The 17,874-nt window shown below is 44.4% G+C and overlaps 1 protein-coding gene across 14 annotated transcripts in view; it reads left to right on the top strand.

The window, feature by feature from the left end:
• LOC102104603 (endonuclease domain-containing 1 protein-like) overlaps nt 1–17,874 on the top strand; it is a 158,513-nt gene that overhangs the window by 136,427 nt on the left and 4,212 nt on the right. For 8 of the 14 annotated variants that reach the window (XM_014259711.2, XM_014259712.2, XM_088054837.1 and 5 more), the window contains one exon: nt 16,492–16,633. The gene's annotated coding sequence lies outside the window, so the exon portion shown is untranslated. Of the gene's footprint in view, nt 1–12,755; nt 14,936–15,840; nt 15,915–16,491; nt 16,634–17,874 lie in introns of those variants that run through there. The other 6 variants (XM_014259708.2, XM_014259707.2, XM_014259713.2 and 3 more) reach the window with 2 other exon arrangements.

Here is a 17,874-nt window from a genome sequence, read left to right as displayed (position 1 = left end):
ACAGTGAGGGTGGCACTGGAAAAGGCTGCCCAAGTAGGGTGTGGACTCTCCCTCTCTAGAGACATTCCAAACCCACTTGGATGTGCCCCTATGTAACCTACTCTAGGCAGGCAGGGGAGTTTGATCTCAAGACCTCCCTTCCATCATTAAAGATTCTGTGATTCTGTAAAAAATGTGAAAATTCAGCCAGGACTGTGCTGATAGATGTAGTGCAAAGTAACTCCACTGGGACAGCAAGTCTGCTCCAACATCATTTTCACATGGGGGAAAGAGCAGGTAGGATTAGTCCAATGGGTCATTTTCCAGGTGAAGAGCTGCAGTTGATGTTCCTCCATGCACAAGTGCTGATTTGTGTCAGTAGCTGCAGTTACAGACCTTTGGGTTTAAGCACACACCGTGTAGCCAGACAAAAACCTATAGACTCGGGATATAGACATGGATGATCATGGACAACCAGCCCCAGATCCTGCCCTGGCCCCAGGACCCCCAGTCATCCCCTGGTACCTCCAAACACCACTCTAGGGTCCAGAGGATGCAGTGCTGAGCACACTGAGGCAAAACTCGAGGGTGGGCATCCAGCCAGCCCTTCTTCTCTGCCAGGTCTCATGAAGTGAATTTCTGGCCAGAGAGCTGTTTGGAGGGGAGATGTCTCTTTGGGGCTGGCCAGTGGACCCAGCTGAGGAGTTGTTGTAGGTGTTGCATGGATTTGCCCATCAGTGGCACTGCTGCAAGAGAAACCTGACAGTGGGGAATGATGGAAAACAACACTCAGGATGCCAAGGGGCTGTAGGGCTAATGCTTGCCTGCAAGTTTGTCTCCCATCTCCAGGACTTAGAGCTTTTTATCTGGTCCCACAGGACTTTATCCCACAGTGCCCACATAAAATTGCTGCTCTCTCCCTTTGGTAACATCCCCTCAAAGGGACAGGATCACACTGAGATTGCTCCCAAGAGGGATTAGGGATTTGGAGCAGACTGGCAAAGCCTCCTCCTGACCTCACCCCACACCAAGCAGGGCTCTGTCTTGTCAAAAGTGACTGGGAATAGTGCCCAGTGAGCTGCTGGAGAACACTTGACTGAGGCACCATCCTGCTCCTGGCCCCTGGCTGCACTTGGGCATCTTTTTAAGAGGAAAAACTCTTGTTCTTTTGAACTCAAGTGTAAGAAATCTGACCTTCTCAACTTCTGCTTTTCATTTTTGTGTGGTAAGCATCCATGCTGGTGACCCCACATGCTCCCAGTCACCAACCTTCCTTTTCATGATCAAAGCTCCCTGCAGTGCAGAAAACACAGGACAGAGAACTTCTCTCTGCTTCCCACCCTTGGCCAGTATTTGCTCTGGGGACTTGAGTTGCCATTGATCATCAACAGGAGTTCAGGTCTCAGGGTCGGAACCCTCCTGGGTGAGGCAGCAGGGACAGTGTGTTTGATAAATACTGTCTAAGTCCCCTTTCACAAGTTGCCACGTGGTGTCCTGTCAGTTGGTCGGAGGCTCATCTATGGAGGGGGGAAGATTTGTAGCCTGCTTTGGGAGTCAGTGGGGTGCGAGACATTTATGGGTTTGAATCGCAAACCCCTTCTCTTCCTTCTCCTCCTTGTTTATGAGGGCTCCCTCTGAAATGTCACTTGGTGCTCCTAGTGGTGCTTTGAGGACAATTTCTAGGAGTGTCTGCAGAAAATGGATGGCTTTGATGCTGTTATCACCATCATCATCATCATCATCATCATGTGTTGGGGAAGATGAAACAGGGAAACCTTATGAATATGATTGTTTAGCAAAAGATTCTGAAAATATGAAACCTAGAATCGAAACAGAAATGAAAACTAGCTTTGAGCTATAGGATACTGTTAGTTACTATATAACCAAAGAACAATAGCCTAGCCAGCTGAAGGATAATCCCTGTTCATTGAACAATACCCTTCTGCTGATAGAGAATCCAAAGATCAAGCAGCAAGTGAAAAATTTGAAGAGTAGCTTTTAGAGTTTAAAATTTAACACTTTGTGGTAATGTAGTAGCTCTTATAGGCTATATGTAAATTCTGTAGAATGTGTGTCATGTACTGGTTGGTTACTGGGAATTAGAATATTCACTATAGAAAAAGATATAATGTATTGTAACAAGAACTTTGCTCTCTTACTCTCTTCTTCTCTTAACCTCTTACTCTCTCTTGACTTCTCTTTACCTCTTACTCTCTCTTACTTACTCTCTCTTACACTCTTCTCTTTACTTTTAAGTTCTAATCCTCTCTTACTCTCTCTTGTCACTCTCTTTCTACCCCCTTAATTACCTTCTTCCCTCATGCTCTCAGCCTCCTCTTTCCACTCTCTCCCTCTTTGAGCACATTTGCACTGTGTTGGGCAGGATAAATGGATCTCTTCCACCCTCTACCTAAATAATAAACTGCTTACCCCAAGAGCAGCCTGGCTTGGAGAAGTCTCCCACCTCGAGTCCATTTTTTACTCCTACAATCATCCTTCTCCCCCTTCTTCCCGGGCAACATGGGGAGAGGAGCCCTTTACAAGAGCAAAGAGTGACAGGACAAGAGAGAAAATTACAGAGGACAGGAATAGATCAGGTATTAGGAAAAAATTCTTCACTGTGAAGGTAGCGAGGCACAGGTTGACCAGAGAAGCTGTGGCTGCCCCATCCCTGGAAATGTTCAAGGTCAGGTTGGACAGGGGTTGAAACAACCTGGGATAGTGGGAGGTGTCCTTGCCCATGGCAGGGGGTTGAAATGAGATGTGATTCTATGGTCTTCACAAAGGAAGAGGCACCCTGACCCAGGGCCTTCCCACCCTCACAGGGAAGAGCTTCTTGCTTGTATCTAATCTAAATCTACCCTCCTTCAGCTTAAATCTTTGTACTATCACTGCTTTTAAATGCAAAAGGTCCTTCTCCAGCCATCCTGTGAGCCCCTTTTAGGTACTGAAAAGGGCTCTAAGGTCTGCAATAAGATTTGTACCTTCTGTCCTGCAAGTGCTTTGTAACCATCCATTTCTCCCTGCCCTGAGAAACCACCTAACACAGATGTAGTGATTTCCTTTCAGTCACTCCAGCCCCTGCAGAGCTTTGGTGCTCCCTCCCTTCTGCTCCTCTGTGAGTCTTGGCTTTTCAAATTTCAGCACCTTCCGAACCTCCCCATCATGGGTGTGCTCATCCCTCCTCCAGGGAGCTTTAATCACCATGGGGAGGCCACCCAGGACTGGAGGTATCCAAAAAGTGCTGCTGTCCAGGGACTGCCAATTCTTGCAGCCTCTCTGGGTTTGAGTGCCAAGTGTGTTACACTCAACTTCTGTACAGTGTGTCCTGCAATGTTGTCCCTTAGCCAAGTGGGATCATGGAGAACTCATGGAATACAGGAGTCCATGCCATCCTGCCTGAACACCCAAGCTGTGACCTTGACTTCATTCTAATCCATTCCTTTCCATTGTTCAATATTTTAAAGGGTAGAGAGGGAAAGTGTGGTCCACATGTTATCTTCTGAGCAATCCCACCCTGTGTGTTCATGGAAAGCTTTCTTTCCCAGTGGCTGAGTTACTGGGACTCTGCTTTTGATCATGGCATCCACCCTTGTTTCCACCTCCAAAACATTCTTCCTGAAGGTCTTCCCTGTATTTTTTGTATGACTGGTGTTGCTTCTTTCTTTCCTCAGAACATTGACAAAGTGCAACTGCTTCCTGATCTTGTTCATCATTGTTTTCACAAAACTGTTCTTCCCCATCCTTGCCCATCCTGAGCTGGGACCCCAACCCAATAATAAACCCATCCTGAGCTGGTGTGGGATATCAGGGATGGTGTTTCAATCTTGGAGGAATCTTCTGCCAAGTGCTGTATCCCAGTGCCTTTGTGTTCTGTGTCGTGATGGGCTGCAGGATTCAGCATTGTCACATCACACCAGACACCCACAACTTCAGGCACCGTAACTTTTGGATTAGTTCTGATATCTCCAGTACTGGTCTTGCTCTGCCCTCCTCTGGTGCATGCCCAGGCTGGTCTGACCCCACAGTACCTCTGTCCAAATGCAATCCATTCCATGTCTCAGATCTTTGTTGACTCTCATGGTGGAAGTGGAGTGGTGATGAAGTGGAAAAATTTTATCTTGAAAGACCTCCTACCATGGTTATGAATTTCAAGGTGGTATTTTTCTGCCTAGAATATCTCTCTGACTTGTTTTAATCCTGTTAAATATTAATCCTGCTCCCCCATGTCCTTGAACTCCTTTCCTGCTTGGAAGAGAATGTGAATTTAACAAGGATATAGTCTCCTCCATCAGCTGAGTTACCAATGAAGGCATTGAACAAGACCTTGGGAGCCTGTGTGGAAACCCATGTTCTTCCACTCTGGTGTGGACCATTAAAGGCAGTTCTCTGGGAGCATTTCCTCATCACTTCCCACAGGTTTCCCAATGCATTGTGTCAGTCTCTGGTCTCTCAAACACTGCCATGGGAGACATGATCCAAAGTCTTTTTACAAAGAAGCAGTATGAAATCATCTGTCTCTCCCTCATCCACAAAGTCTGCTACCAGCTCACAAGAGGAAATCAGACTGGTCTGAGAAAATTTGGTCTTTACAAACCCTCTCTCTCATGCTACTTTACAGGTGCTTGCAGAAAGGTGACTTCAGCAGTTGTTCTGGAATTAAATGAAGCTCATCCTCCCAGGTTTATCGGTTCTGGGGTCCATCTTTTCCTTTCAAACCTGTATTTCTAAATATAACCATGACTTCCCCTCTTTCTTCATGTGAAAGCATTTTCTTACCCTGGTCAAGTTCCTCAAGTCAGTTCCTAGCAGCTGTTTTTAAGTATTGCATAAGAGTCCCTGAGACAGGCAAGGTGAAGGCATCTCCTGCTCCTGGGTACTCTCTGCTTTGTAGGTGTCCCCATCAATAACCACACTGTGCACTGAGCAGCACATTCAGACATCCTCCTGGTCATATGATGATGATCAGAGCACCTAAAAAGGGATTTTTCCATTGCCCCAGATCAGGTGTGAGCTGTGTTTGGCCTTTCTCATTTAGTCCCAGTAAGCTCAGCATAAGGAGGCTCATCTCTTTGAAGCTGACCTGGTTTCTACTTTATGCTGCTTCCTGAAGCTGAGGTCAGTGAAGAGCTTGAGACTTATCTGACCTATAGTGATACTCCTTTCCTTCACTTTAGAGAACTTTGACCTTGAGATATTATCATTTATTTCATGTTAGGAACAAGTCAAGAGGACAGGAACATGTGTTTAGCTATAAGCATTTGCAAATCTGAATTTCAAAACTCTTCCAAAACACCTTTAAAGAAAAAAAAAAGTGATGGTTAGTCATTGAACAGAAAGAGCAGATTTTAGAACCTAAAATAAAGGGTGATTTTTTGGGTTATTTCCCATTGGCATGACTCATGTTAAAAAAAAATCTTTTCAATTATTGAAAGCTGTCCTGAATCACCAATTGTAGTACAGGAAATGGCCTCAAATTGTGCCTGGGGAGGTTTAGATTGGATATTAGCAAAAATGTATTCACTGAAAGGGGTGTCAAGTGTTGGAACAGGCTGTCCAGGGCAGTGGTGGAATCACTATCCCTGGAAGGATTTGAAAGATGTGTAAATGTGGCATTTGGAGATTTGGTTTAGTGGTGGCCTTGGCAGTGCTGGGTTGGTGTTTGGACTTGGTGATCTTAGAAGTCTTTTCCAACCTAAATAATTTTATAATAATGCTGACCTCCTCCTCTTCCTTGATATGCTGATGGACAAGATATCAGCAATGCCAGTAACAAACACGTTTAGGATGTACAATAGGAATAAAATAATAAACCAGCAGTAAGAACAGCCAATGCAGTTAGGTAATGCAGGTAAGGATGTGCTGCCCAGGCATGTGGTGGAGTCTACAATAAATAATTTTTTGTGAGCAGAAGGAACCTTCAGCTGCCAGGATTGGTGTATTCTGGATTGAACCCTTCTGGAGGCTGCTGGTGGACTAAATGCCCTTTCCAGGATAATCTGCTGTGTCATTTGGGATAGTCGCAAGCTCCCAAGTGTTTCATGTCAGTCAAATCAAGGTATGGAGGCTGAGAGAGAGGATTTAGGAGTTTGCAGTGGTCCTTTGACAAGTACCTGTGAAAGCTGAGGTCAGGAAACCCTGGCTCCCATCCTGCAGCCAGAGGGGTGTTGTTCATAACAGCAGAGACAAGCCAAAGGAAGACCAAGCCTGACATTTCTCATAAAGAATTTTGCCTGTGTTCACAAGTTGAGCACACTCCATTGTGCTTTGCCAGCGAAACTCTTGCTGGCTGGAGTGGCTCATGGAAAAGATACAGAGTTTTTCTGCTTTGAGGAAAGGATCCCATACAGCTGCCTCATGGGGCTCATGTCAGTCCCCAACCAAAACCAGGGTGCTGTGGTCTCAGCAGCCACTGTGTACGGGGAAGAGTTGCGCCACTTCCTGCGTGCAGCTGCTGAGCACAATCCAGCACAGACAACCTCCTTCCTGTGCCAGGCTCGTTGGCACTGTTCTGTTTTGCCTTAAAAAAAAAAGGCCAAAAAGCATCCCTGGTTCCAGGAAAGCCTCTTACCCATCTCAGCACATGATGTGATAGCCTGGCTCTTTCCTTCTCCATGCGACGTCTTTGCAGTGCTCTGGGTAGGACGGAGTGAAATATATGTGCTAAAAATAGTTGGAGGCTTTTGAAAGTAAAACTTGATTTTAAACCTTGTAAACCTTGTGTTTTACTGCTGGTGTAGGTTGCTGAGAGCCCAGCAGCTTTGGGGTTGGGAAGACGGGACTTTCATGATGGGGTTTCTTCAAAGAACATAGTCAGGCAACAAAAAGTCTGGAGTTTTTATACCTTGTGTGTTTTGCCCTTGAACATCACCAAGAAGAAGGCAGAAAAGGAAATTCTCCAGACTGGCATATTATTTCTTCTCAAAGCCTATCAGTAAAATCATCTAACTTTATTACACCTAATTGCAAAATTGAAATTGAAAAATATTAATTGCAGTGTTTATAACATACTGAAATTTGTCTTCTACAGCAAAGTCAGTCTCTGGCAGACAAACCAATAAAATCTGTGAGTTTTTACCTTCCCTTAGTAAATATTATTTGCTTATCTTTGGGCTTTTTGTTTCTGCAGGTTAATTTGTTTGGATGACTGAGGATAAAAAACATGCAGCCTTTTAAAGATGAGCTGCTTGAATGGATACTAAATGAAAATAATTTGGAGAATGAAATAATAGTTTGAGAGTTAATAATACCTTTAAGTCTGTTCCTCTGTTTTCTGAACACTTGAGTGATTTCCAAGACTAAAAACCAAAGTTCAGTACACAATGTGACACACAGAGAAAGAATCTCAGATGAGCAGAAGACTTCATGGTAAAAGCACTGACAGATAATGCCCAAATAGCTGCAGGGCACCTGTGATCTTTAGGAGAGAAGAACTCTGTAATGGAATAATCTGGCTGAGCAGTTGCCCTAGGTTACAATAAAGAGGGGTGTTCCCTGTTTTAATCCTGCAGAAAAACGATGTTTTGAAAAGGTTGATATTAAATAATTGCATAGATTTTAATGGCAAGTGTGTGCCACTAACCCCAATGTGCCTTCCAAATAATGCATCCACAGGGAATGTATGGAGGGCTGGAACACCTCTGCTCTGGACACAGTCTGAGTTGGGAGTGTTCAGTCTGGAGAAGAGAAGGCTGCAGAAAGACCTTAGAGCTCCTTCCAGTGCCTAAAGGGACTCCAAGAGAGCTGGAAAGGGACGTTGGGCAAGTGCCTGGAGGGACAAGAGAAGGGGGAATGGCTTCCCACTGCCAGAGGGAAGGTTTAGGTGGGATATTGGGAAGAAATTCTTCCCTGTGAGGGTGGGGAGGCCCTGGCATAGGTTACTCAGAGAAGCTGTGGCTGTTCCATCCCTGGAAGTGTCCAAGGTTGGATGGGGCTTGGAGAAACCTCATCTTGTCAAAGGTGTCCCTGCCCATGGCAGTGTGTTGGAATGAGATGATCTTGAAGGTGCATTCCAATCCAAACCCTTCTGTAATTCTATGATTATAATACTCAGCAGCAAGTGTGAGAGTGGCATGTGAAGAAAGGGTCATGTTCTCAGTGCTGTGTTTCCTGTAGTACAGACTCACAGGATACCCTGTTGGGGCTGATGATAACAGCTATGTATTTATAAGAAACAGTTGTTAACACCAAAAAAAAAACCATAAAAGTATCAACCATTGCATTTTGTGCTGATTTCTGTGATTTTGATCTGCAGCTGACTGAAAAACAAGAACCAGGACATATAAACAGAGTGCTAACTTGGTACTTTCAATTTCCTTATTGCTCCAGCTTTGCCCATGCTGATCTGTACTTTGGTATTATTTTGAATAACTCTGCACATTTTTTTCACAATGCCCATGGCTGCATAAAGATTTGCCTTTTGACATTTGAGGTTGGACTTGACTCGCACAGACTCCTTCTCCCCACCATTCTCAGAGGTGAAACCTCTGCACCAACCTCTGTAACCAGAAAGGTATTTTTTTAGGATCACAGTATCATGTAGGCTGGAAAAGACCTCTAAGATCATTGAGATCCTTGCAGCAGATCTACCATCAGTGCTGGATCAGACTGCTCAAGATTGGCTCCATCCTGAGCTTCATGGTGTCTCCAAGGGTTCCCATGGGAGAGTTGGATCAAATCCATCTCTTTGCTTCCAGTACCTCCATCCTGAGGTTGCTTCTGGTTTAGGGCTCCTCACACCCAAATTATGATGGTAGCATTTGCTCTTGCTTTGTCCAGGCACAGCAGACTGTAACACAACTGGTGAATCTGACTTTTTCTACCAAGGCAACCAAGAGCTCCAGTGAGGGCAACCAGATGTGGTCTAACCCCAGAGGTTAAACGGGCACAAATACCTCAAAAGCCCTCCAAAATTTCATTGTTATAGGATCTGCCTTTTATCAGCCAGTCTGGATTTCAAATTCACCTCCTCTAAACCAGTTTTGCTGGGCTGGTTTCCTCACTTGTGACAACAGATGCTTTTGCTTCTGTTTTTCAAGAATGAAACAGCCTCTTCTTAGACCCATAGCTGGGCTGTGGGTACTGCTTGCCCAATACTTCCCTAACCTCATCAGCTGCCTTCTCTGCCCCAGAAAATATCTCTCACTGAGAGCTGGGTCCTGGCAGTCAGTCTCTGGTGGGAAGGTTGTGTTCTAGGGAAGTACCTTCATTGTCCAAGAGCCAGCTGAGGTGAGGTCAGAGCTGGCTACGTGCAGCTTTCTGCCTTTACCTGATAGGTTCCTGTCTGGTTCAGTTCGAGGAAAATCTTGGCTCATCGCTGAAGCATTTGCTTATTTTTATGGCTGATTTTCTCATCCTGTTCTGAGTTAGCCCTGCAAACCCATCCACCCTCCATGTTCCCATTCCTCTCCCTCCTGCTTGGGAAATGAGATGCTGCCCATACAACACTTTCAGAACCACTTCAGTTCAGAATCTCACAAAACAAAGGAAAATCTGAGTTTGCTTACCACATTTCATGATTCATCACATCTTGTTGACCTAGTGCTGGAAATACCCATCTAAAATTTTCACAGATGCTTGTTATGGACAGAGGTATACATTTACCATAACCTTGTTCTCTGGATCTTTCTGAGTGAAAAGGAGCATCAAATTGGGCATCCTGACTCAGGATTTTCTGGCACATCCCATTGGTAATGGTCACGTCCCATGAAATGGTATCTGCAGCAGAAAACCAAATCACAAATGAAGCATCACACGTCCCCTCTGAGGTCACCTCAGAAGAGGAGTGTTGCAAACTAAGGCTGGATCACAAGGGGAGCCCAGAGAAGGCCTAAGGTGACTTTTGCTTCATTGCATCCATGAGCTGGCTTTTAGTCCATCAGGAGGTCTGACTCAGAGCAAGTCACCTGCACAAAAAACTTTTGACTTCACTTCTCAAGAATCTGAATTTGCAACTAGTTCATGGCCAGTTTAATATAAGCTCATCATTAAACCAGGTGATCTTGTAGTGCTATCAGCTCTTTTGGGCTTGAGTAAGACCTAGAACACCCAGCTAACCCCACCAGGAAGTTAGAAAAATAATCTCTATTCCTTACCCTCTGTTGTCTTTCACAATCCTTCCCTCCTGTTCCTTGCTATGCTGATTATTTGTTTGTTGTGCTCTCAAGAAAACATCCTCCAACACAGGTTATAAAACTCCCCTGAAATTCCTGCTGGATTGACACATCAAGCCCATGAAAATGAAAGAGGAGAGGTTGTTTGCTTTGAAGTTCTATCCAGAAGGAAAGGGCTTTGGAAATGGATGGCTTTTGTATTTTTCTGTTATGCTTTGGCTAAGTAATGTGATATAGACATCATGGGTTTAGAGATGGCAACATAAAGTGGGACTCAGCTCATGTGATGTTGGAGGTGTAAGTCAGAGCTTGTCCCTCTGTGAATCCTCATGGTCATCAGAGAGGAAGAAACACTTTTATAGTGTAATTCCCTTCATCTTCCGGTTGTGAACTTTGCCCTGGAAATGTGGATATTCCTCTTGTATTGACTTTACAGGGAGTGCTGAGAACCAGCCCTTAAACAGGGCGAATCCTGCTTAGCCAAACCCAGAGCTCCTGGGACTACAGGTAATTTAGATGGGGTGAGCCAGGAGTGAGTTGTTTGTTTGTGTTAGTCTGTCCTCAAGGGCCAGTTTCTTGGGAAATCATTGTAATGAGGACATGTTCTTAATTAAGCCAGGATTTGAGTCTGCCACCTCCTACAACACAGCATTATCACACCTTTTCTGGCTGGAGGCAGTGAGCTCTGAGTGACACCTTCAGAGGTGAAGGGAAGATCAGCGTTGCTCGCTGCACACAGCTGCCCCTCCCTTCTGTGCCACATCCACAGGCTCCAGGGGATGCCAAGGCCAGCAGAGATGAGCAAAGGCACAGCCCCTGAGCACAAGGGCTGCTTTTCTTCATGAGCAACAAGGCTCATCCTCTGAAGCCTGGTCTGACATATTTCCTCTTGCAATCAACAGCCTCATTTCCACATGGAGTCAGCCAGCAGTCAAACTGGAAATCATGTTGACGTAACTGCTAATTACCCTTGGCATAACTAATGTGCAGTAGCAAAGCTTGTATTTACTGTAGTGTGGGGATGGCTGGCAGATGAACCAAATTGGTCCAGACACTGTTGAAAAAGATCAGTCTCTCCTTAGGGAAAGAGATGAGTGGCTGGGGTCTCATCTAGTTGCTGTCTTTTCCCTGGAGGAGTCTGAACCAGGATTCTGGAAGTGTGTCCTCCTCCTGGCCCTCTGAGGTATGTGGTGTGTTTTCTATGACTTTGGGCTATAGAAAGACTTAGAAGTACAACTCTCAGAACCAGAGGATTTGGCCATTTACTGTGTTGACATAATTTTCCAGGCAATATCTGAGTGTGGCTGGCCAGGGTGGGGTGGGGCAGGGAGAAGATGGGAGATGTATCTACCATAGGATCAAAGAAATGCTGTTTGGCAACATCAGCCTCAGGACTCTAATTCAGCTGTTTTCATCCAGCTAAGCCTTGAGTCACCTCTGCAACTGATCATTTGTCATTTCCCAACAACCTGTCCCAGTGCTGTAGTACCTGCCTAGAGGCAATTTTTATCCTGCTGTGCAACCTGTGCCTCCCAAGCCATCTGTGGGTGCTGTGCTTTGTTACACTGCCTGGCTGTGCCACAAAGAGCTCAGCTTTGTTGTTCTTGACCTTTTGAGTAGCTGTAGGTGGCTGTTGGGCTGCCCTTCCGCCTCCCTTTGGCCAGATTCAACAAGTCTGAATTCCTGTTTTCCAAAGGTATGTGCTCCATGCCTCAGACCACCTTGGTAGCATATCTGAGAGCAACTTTAAAGCAGCTAAATCACAACAGCTGGAGTCCACATAAGTGGTGAAATCCTAGCCCTAATATACAAACATCTTCCAGGAAGAAAAATCAAAGGAGGCTTAATAAGCAGGTTGTATTAATAAGTAAAGATATTTCATCCTCTTAAAAATGTGTCTGAATGAAACCACTGCAAGGATTAATTTCTATACAGACCAAAATGTTCATGAAACTGAAGTACACTTAGGAGTGTTGCTGTAGCTTATGAGGAATTGTATTGTTATCACTAGATGGTGGAAAGAAAATTTCACAAATTCAAAATTCAGGCTCCAGAGCTGCTTTAATACATTGTGACTTCCACTTTACCTGAGGAACAACTGCAGAGTGTGAGAGACCAGAAGGGAAGGGTCCTTGGTTCTTGTTAATAGACCCATGCTCCAGGTTCTTGTTAATAGATTCCTTGGGGTGGATTAGGATGAAACAACAATGACCAGTGTTTTTAAGAATATATATATGTATATATGTATATGGGTTTATTTTAGAACATTGGTTGCAGTGGAAAGGAGGTATGTAGCCATTTTGGTTAGTATTATCTTTATTAGTATCCATATTATATATCCATATAATATATATATATATATCCACATATATATACATATCTATATATGCATATATCCATATTTTTATTTATGTAAATATATATATAAATTATATATAAAATATATTTTATCTATTTATTTTTATATTTTTATTTATATGTATTTTATATATTTATTTTTATATATTTTTATTTATATGTATTTTTATATATATATATCCATATATATCCGTATATATCCATTAAAGTATCACTTAGGAAAATATATAAAAGAAAAAAGAAAGAGAAAGAAAGGATAAGAGTAGAAAGCCCTCACCACGTATGGAACCAGGGACAAGATTTTATTGTTGCTATTTTGATATCTGTTGGTTGAAGTGATGGTCACAGTCTTGATCAAGTGTGGAGGGAAAAGCCCCCAAATAAAAGTCCCCAGTGAGTTAAAATGTGCTCAGGCTGGGTGGGAATGCCCAGGTACCTCACCTTGGGGGGAAGCTTTTAGTCCTTTGGTGGAAGGCCTCAGGAATGAGTCTGGGGACACTTCAGGGAGTCTTTGATGCTTTATGAAGTCTTCCCAGCTGCCTCTCACATCAGGGAGTTGAGCCCAGGTGTGAATGTGACCTTGCCCAGGGGCGAGGGGTGGGAGTTCCACAGCTGAGCAGTTGTGTAAGGGAGGACAATTGCCATGATAAAAACACCATCCTGCCTCCACTGGGTGTGCTTCTTGCCATCCTTCTCCCTTTTCTGGCTCAAAACCTGGCTTGTAGCCTCCAGTGGTGGTTGTCCACTCCCTCTGTCATTTGCAGTTCAGAGGTTTTGCCATGAGGATCAGAAAGTGAAAATAATGTACTGATTTTTGGTCTCCAAAGCTGAAAGAAAAGAAACTGAAAGAGTGAGAGTAACCACAGGGAACCTGACAGCTCTCAACTGTCAATGTTTGTAGCAGGGTGTTGCTTCATTGGTGGCAAAGAGGTGACCCCTCTGTCACCTCAGTGTTACCTGCTCTGCAAGCACAGGGACTGTGGCACCTGGGCTGGTGGAGTTAATGTAGCCAAAGATATCCAAATCCCACACCAACTTTTTTAGCTGAACTGTATGATATTTAAAAAGCTGTTGATCCTTATGAGGAAAGAATGGGTTGAATACATTTATTTCCAAAATTCAAGAGTTGCCATGAGCTAGCATTTGGAGTATTGCATAGAAAGGTTTGAGGAAAATTGTTTAAAATGAATAATGTACATCTGCTGTCCTTGGGGGGATTTGGTAACACAGTCAATCTTTTATATCCTTACTTCTTCCTTGCACTTTTCTCCATAAAATTGATACTTTTCATATGGCTCTGGACAAGGGTTCTATTCTTCACACAGAAACTGTTCCTTGAGGGAAAGCTGCACAGCAGAGGTGTTCAGGATCACTTCTGGGATGCAGGAGAAGAACAGAAGAAGCAGCTGTTGCCTTTTCTATGAACCTCTAATCTTTGATTTGATTGGGTCAGTGTTTTACCCATCACTTGAAGCTCACTCTCATTTGTACACCTGGCAAAGGTGAACATCTGAATGCCCTGTCCTTGGAAGTGCTCAAGGCCAGGTTGGATTGGACTTTGAGCAACTTGGTCTAGTGGAAGGTGTCATTGCTTGGTAACAGGGGGCATAGAAATGGATGATCCCTAAGGTCTCTTCCAATCCAAACCATTCCATGATTCTTTCTGTGATTCTATGAACATACTTGGTGTGTAAGGTGAGACCTGCATGTATCACCATCCTGGTTGATGTAGAGTGTGCTGGCCTTGAGGTATCTACGTTCCCTCTCTGTCCTCGCTCACAGATCCTGCCTATGGCCGTGGACTCTTTGCTGCCCTTGAAAAAGAACAGTCCAGAAGAGCACAAATCTCCTCAATCCACCTGTCCAAGCAACATTTCACCTTCTTGCATTTTGTTTTCTCATGTGCATTTGGCTTCTGCTGCTGTGATTCACTTTGCCTTGAAGACCTGCAGCCTTCCATCTACTTAGCATCTCTTTGGCTGTTCATTTCCTTATTCCACAGGGACTGAAATCTCAAGAGAAGGCTTTGATGACACCTCATTTTATTTCCCAGTAGAATCACAGCATCATTTAGATTGGAAAAGATGTCCAAGTCACACCTCTGATCAATCACCACCTTTTAACCAGACTATGGCACTGAGTGCCACGTCCGATCACTGAAGTAGAAACAGTACTGCCCTCTCCTTCAAAATCCCCTTTTTCCACTATTGCAGTCATAAGAGCTACTTCTATTTCCCTGTATTTGCTCAGCTACTTCACAGCTTTCCCTGCTTTGAGCACAAAGTTGGACTGCTGCCTTTAGCATCTAAAGGCAAATAGAAAGAAAACTAAGGGAAAAATCAGGAGAACATCCACTGGGAGAAGCCAGATCTGGACTTCAAAATTATTTCCTTAAAAAAGTGCTGCAAATCCTGGGGGATTTTTTCTACCATAATATGAAAAATTTACCAAAAGTACTTCATGTAGTAATCTCTGATCTTCCAACTGTAAGTAGACTAGAGGATCCAACAGAATTTTTTATAAGTTGAAGAAATGGAGCTTTGTCTTATGGAAAACAGCACAGGGGATTTGGATCACTGGGCAGCAGAGCTCACTAAACATCTCTCATCTAGAAAGTGCACAGCTCAGGGCAACATGTAGGCACTGCCTCCACTAACTTGAAAGGCAGAGAAGATCCAGTAAATAGGCATTGGTGATCAGTATAGGACAGATCATTTAGTTTCTGAGTAGTTCACAGTAAAAATTATTTGCTGCAGTGGTGGTTTGCAGGGTCACCTCACATATAAATCACAAGTTGCTTCTTGCTGATATTTCTACTACCAATAATGTCACAGTTCCCAGAACATCAGTGCAATTTCAGGCTGAGGCACATCTGAAGATACCTCTGCTGTACCTCAGGGGGCTCCCTTTGACTCACTCACCCACCTCTGCACACCTGCTGGGGCTTGAGACCACACTCATCCTCACCACTGCTCATCCCATGCCCACTGCTTCTGCTTTCCAGGCTCTGGAGCTATGGGTGATTGACCAACCCCATGAATCCCACCTCCATCAGCTCCCTGGGCTGTCCTTTACCCCTGGCAGCACCCAGAAATGCCCTGCCATCCACAGCAAGCTTGTGAAATACTTGGGAAGCCAAAAAGAGAAATGATAGAATCCAAGGTTGGAATAGATCTCTGGGGTCATCCTGTCGCACCATCCTCCCAGCACTACTGTAAACTTTTACTACTGTAAACCTTAAATCCATATCACCCAGTCCAAATCCAGATGCCTCTGAAACACCTCCAGGGATGGTGACTCCAGCACCTCTCTAGGAAACTTTTTCCATTGCTTATGTGACAGTTGAAAGTGTTTTTTCTAATATCTAATCTGAATTTTCCCTGTCTCAAAGCCTTTTCCTCTAGTCCTCTCACTACTGGCATGGTAGAAGAGACCAACCTCAACCTCATTACAACTTCCTTTCAGGTAATTGTAGAGTGCCCTGAGCCTGCTCTTCTTGAGACTAAAATCTAATCCTAACATCTAATCTAACCCTGCCTTCTATCAGTTTGAAGCTGCTTTCTGTTGTCCTGTCATTTCACGCCCTTCTCAAAAGTTCCTCTTCATGTGAACCACTCTCAGGCACAGAAAGGGGCTCTAAGGTCTCCCAGACCCTTTTCAGCAGGAGGCTTTATGCGAATAAGAGCTCTTACGAAGCTTTTGCAATCAGACAAGGGAAAATATGCAGCCTGACCATACTAATTGAGTCTGAGAGGCTGCAGAAGAGCAGAGTGTGAACATCTGTGTGTACTCAAAGACAGGCCAGTCAGTATAATGCCACAAGAGATTTTCTGCCAGGAACAGAAACACATGTAGGTCCCCATTTGTGGGGAATGAGGAAATGAACAGATAAGTCACCAGACCCAGTTATTTTCCCCTCACACGTGATGCTGCAAGAACCTGGGAGAAATCCTGAGGAAATTGCAAATAGCAACTGTCACCCCACTTCAGGGTAGGTGTGAACAAATCTCCTTGAATAATAACAGAAAACCTTTATTTTCAGTGAAATTCCCTGTTTACCACAACAAGCAGATTTATGACCGGGTATATATTGCTCTGGGACTCCTGAGGGATCAGTCAAGTGTTTCTCCAGGGACAAGACGAAAGGAACTCTTTGGCTGCCTGTTCTGAGACTCTGCTTCAAGGTAAGCTCTTGCTCCTCCCTCAGCATTTATTCCAATATTTCAAGTCTTTCCTGAAGTGTGGAATAAATATATAGAGAGAAAGCTTAGGCTGGAGTTGCTGAGTTCCAACATCTGCTCTCCCAGGAGCAATCAGAGCCTATGCACGCACTAAATTTTGCAGCTCTTTAACACTTTTTGTAAAGGAGAGCAAGGACAGAAGGAATGATTTGGGAATGAATTTCAAGCCAAGTCACCTGTAAAATTAACATCAAACTGTTGAATAAAAAGGAGGGGTGAGTTTACTGAGCACCAAAACTCTACCCATGACCTTGCAAGAGGCCTCTGGACAAACACAGGTGGCTGAACTCCTGGACAAACTCACTCTAAACCCTGCTGGGGAAATCTGACAGCTCTGCCTACTTGGAGAGCATATAAATAAAAACAGTCTGGGACTGCAGCAGAGGCATTTGAGAGTCCTCTGCCACTTTGGGGCTGTGAGCAGAATCCTGTGCAGCTCTTTCCCAAGGTAGGTTAGTTTCTATATATCTGATATTAACTTAGTTATTAAGTTAGTTAAATATATTTTAAGCTCGTGGAGGGGATCATGCAAAAGAACTTTTTTGGAACTTCTCTGCTTGATTTGGGGCAGCTATGAGCATGTTCTGCAGAGTACTGAAAAAAGTCACCACTTCTTGTTCCTGTTCTTAGTTTCCAGCTTACTGGTCACCACATTCCTGATCCGGGGCTGCTAAAGAGGAAAAGGATCACATTTCCTGTGTCAGAGCCAAGGGTATAAGTAGCTTAATATCCCAGTGTCAGCTGAGAGGCAGGAACCCAAGCTGGATTACTTTGGGTTCAGTAGTGGGTCTGGCTGGAAGAGCTGCATGTCTGTGAACGTGGATGGAGCCAGAGACATGTAGGAAGTGCAGCATTGCTGTTCTTTCCCTGCCCAATGCCCCATGAGATTAAAGCCCAGCTCAGCATTGCAGGGGGCTGAGCAGAGTCCGTGCCCAGCTGCAGGTGTCTGCTGTGGGAAGGTGCTCAGAGCAGGAGGGAGTGAGAATGGCCTGAAACTGAGTCAGGGAAGAATTAAGCTGGATATCAGGAAGAGGTTTTTCACCTAGAGGGTGTCTGAGCCCTGAAACAGGCTCCCCAGGAAAGTGGTCACATCCCCACACCTGCCTGAGTACAAGATGTGTTTGTACAATTCTGTCAGGCACATGGTGGGATTTCTGGGGCTGTCCTGGGCAGGGCCAGAAGTT

This window comes from Pseudopodoces humilis, chromosome 5, assembly GCF_049639895.1.
Source record: "Pseudopodoces humilis isolate 2021_Gansu_Grassland_sample_001 chromosome 5, ASM4963989v1, whole genome shotgun sequence".
In the NCBI taxonomy this organism is placed as follows: Eukaryota; Metazoa; Chordata; class Aves; order Passeriformes; family Paridae; genus Pseudopodoces; species Pseudopodoces humilis.
This window is presented reverse-complemented; position numbering and strand designations above follow the sequence as displayed.